The sequence below is a fragment of the Halichoerus grypus genome, chromosome 10 (assembly GCF_964656455.1).
Source record: "Halichoerus grypus chromosome 10, mHalGry1.hap1.1, whole genome shotgun sequence".
In the NCBI taxonomy this organism is placed as follows: Eukaryota; Metazoa; Chordata; class Mammalia; order Carnivora; family Phocidae; genus Halichoerus; species Halichoerus grypus.
In genome coordinates, this window is record NC_135721.1 from 64,992,136 (window position 1) to 64,995,462 (window position 3,327).

General features: G+C 43.5%; 1 pseudogene; it reads right to left on the reverse strand.

The window, feature by feature from the left end:
- Nucleotides 1–1,120: 1,120 nt before the first annotated feature.
- Nucleotides 1,121–1,528, reverse strand: LOC118547757 (large ribosomal subunit protein eL27 pseudogene; annotated as a pseudogene).
- Nucleotides 1,529–3,327: the final 1,799 nt, after the last annotated feature.

The following is a 3,327-nucleotide window of genomic DNA, read 5'->3' on the forward strand; positions in this document are numbered from 1 at the left end:
GGAATCTTTTTTTTCCCTCAAATCTGTGAGTCACTTGTACCCCCAACACATCACTCAGCACTTAAGTCCTACCCTATTTTGTTTTCTCCTTTACAGCATTTCATAAAACTGGAATTTCCAGAGACACTGTGAACTCCTTGAGGAGAGCATCCTGCATGATACAGCCAAGGCAGTATCCCGCACAGAGCTAAGAACACGGACAGTGCTTAGTGTGGTTGATAGAAGGTGGTGGTTTTCAAAAGGTCTGAAGCCAAATGAAAGAAAATCCCAGAAACCCTATGTGCAAAATAGACAAAAGTTGGCCTAGTGTGGTAGAAGTTGGGGTTAAGGTAGGCATACTGGCATCCCGTAAACTGGACCCCGTTCCCTACCCTCCTCTCTGCACAGATGCCGGACCATCCCCACAGTTCCCGAAGGCTGGGAACCTAGCCTTCCAAGTACCTTAGCGGCCTCATTCCATTCCTTCCAGGTGTAAGCATAGATGTATCTGAACTGAGCTGTTAAGACTCTCCAGTGTGCTAATGTTACCCCCTCCCCAAAATGTGTGCCTTCTCATGGAATTTTTCTAAAAAGAGCACCTCAACCAGATGCATAGATCCCTAACCAGTCACTTGGAAAACTGAGTATGGCTGATCATGGGCCCTATTCCCCACTTCCTACTGCCCCAGCATATTCCCTTAGGAATGCCTGTGTGTTTGAAATTCTGGAAGTCCCCAATAGTACTTTCAGTCAACACAAACATACTCTTCCCCATAAGCAAAGTTTTCTTTTCTCCTTCATACTCTCAATTAATGCAAGGCAAAAGAGTAAACAAAGTTACTGGTGATACTTTTTTTATTGAGGTAAAATCGACATATAACATTATATTAGTTTCAATGTAATGAAATTGTAATGATTTTATACAAATATATATATACAAATATATATTGCAAAATGATCACCACTAAGTCTAGTTGATAATCTGTCATTGTTCATAGTTACAAAAAATTTTTTTCTTGTGATGAGAACTTTTAACATCTATTCTCTTAGCAATTTCAAATATGTAATACTGTGTTATTAACTATAGTCATGCTGGTGGTACTTTTTTTGTGCTATTTTTAATGACTGAAACAAAACGGATCTAAAACTGCAGCTTCTGGAAGAGCCATTTGTTCTTGCTGGTCTTGTACCTCCCCTTGAACTTGACCTTGGCCTCTCGTCAGGCCTTGCATTTAAGGGCAGGGTCTCAGAAGACATCCTTGTTGATAACGTTTTGTCCAAGGGGATATCCACAGAGTACCTTGTGGGCATGAATGATCGTATTATAAACTTTTGTAGAGGACTTGATCTTTGACCTCATGGCCATTTTCTTCTTACTCGTGGCAGCTGTCACTTTGTGGGAAGAGCGGTCAATTCCAGCCACCAGAGCATGGCTGTAGGGATGGTCTGAGGTACCGTCATCAATATTCTTCATGATGACTGCTTTGCATCCGGAGTAGCATCCAGCCAGGACCAGCACCACCTTCTGAGGTTTCATGAACTTGCCCATCTTGATACCAGCCTCTCAAGCCTACAGCAGAAAGCTCTGGTGGTACTTTTATGGCACAAGACACATCTCATTCAGAGCACAGGAACAGAATGAAGAGTGGCTGTACCCTCCACTCCTTGGCCCTGGAATCATTGTAGCCCATCCCACCCCAGTGCTGTACTGCACTCTGCCGACATTGACCATTACAGCTGCCTGCTCTCCCTGGCTTCACACATGCATTCTTGCTCCTCCCTTGATTTGTCAAACATGCTTATTGGACTAACAATGGGTTTGTCCTTGACTTTACATCCTGTTGACCTCTTTGGATGTGGGGATCCAGTTTTCACTTCAGACCTAACTCAGACCCTAGCACTCTTAGTTTTGTTCACAGACCAGTGGCTTTTCCAGGTCCACTGATCCTGGCCACTTCAGCCACTTCAAAACACCAGGCGCTGCCAACCACACGTGGCAAGATGCACCTGCTAGCTGGAATCTGGGGCTGTCTTCCAGAGACCCTCTTGCCTGGTCCTGACTTGCCTGTGCTACAAGCCCACTTCTGTTCAAATCCACACCCTTAACTTAGCAACTCCAATTTCAGTAGCCTCCTGACTTCACCCTGCATGTGCTCTTCCAGATATTTAGACTCAGATTACCTCTACAGACTTTGGCCTTGGGCACCTTTGTGGCTCCCTGTGCCCTCTCAAGCCCTTTGCCTGCCCTGCCCCTCCAGTACCTGGCCCACCGCAAGGAGAAGTCACAGGGTCACCACCACTGTGGGACATTCCACTGGCCCGTGAGGAGCGGACATAAGCCAATCAGGAGAATCGTTTTCCTGATAAACCAATCAGGGAGAAGAGCTTTTTGATTTTCTGAAGTCTGCTGTGCAGGTCAGGAGATGATTCTCAGAGAGAGATATAAAATGGGGAATGTCAATCCGGAGTCTCGGTCCAGTAAGAAGGAGGTACACACATTTTATAAAGGAAAAGTGATTTAATCATTCTCTCATCATTCTACCAGATGGGATGAGTCCTGCTGGGAATGTGTTGTGAGGAAATGTTTATCAGGAAGAGAAGTAAAGGACTCAGGACTCTTGTTATCCATCTTCCATAAGCAGTCATTTCTTTTTTCTTTTGTATTTTTTTTTTTTTTTTTTTTTAGGGAGAAAAAAGTGTTGGCTTGAACTCCTCATGCTTTCTTATATAATAAAAAAGTCAAGCAAAGGGCATGTCTTGGTTCGGCTTGGACTCGGCAGACTGTCTGCCTTATTGCAGTGCTGGGAGTCTGAGGCTTTTTGTTCCTTGAGGATTACCATGCAATTCCTCCCCAAGTGGTAAGCCTCTTTCCATGCAGAAGGGGCCCATCTCAGGGCAGGCCATTATGATGCCTACTCTGTTGGTGATGTTCAGCAAGAATTAAATGCATCTTAATGGTTTTATTGTAAGAATTCTAAACTTAGGGGGGAGATTTTCAAAACTAGTGCTCTTTCGAATTAACTATGGTAGGTCACTTGCCCATCTGGGGCTCTTTGCTCATTTGTAAAATTATAAGGGTTGATCCCATGCAACCTCAAAGATACCTTCCAGCTTTGAAATTCTCTAACTTTGTAGTAAACCCTAGTTGGCATCTAGGCACTGATTGGAAATCTATAAACCAGATAAGATATTCTAGAATTGAATGTATCGGTATCCCTCAGCAATCACAGTAATAGAGTCTTAGCTTCAAAAGGAAACCATCTTTTTCTTCAATAAATAACAAAGATTAAATGAGATAATATATCCATGGGAACACCTAGCATGGAGGGGCACAATATATTTCAGCTA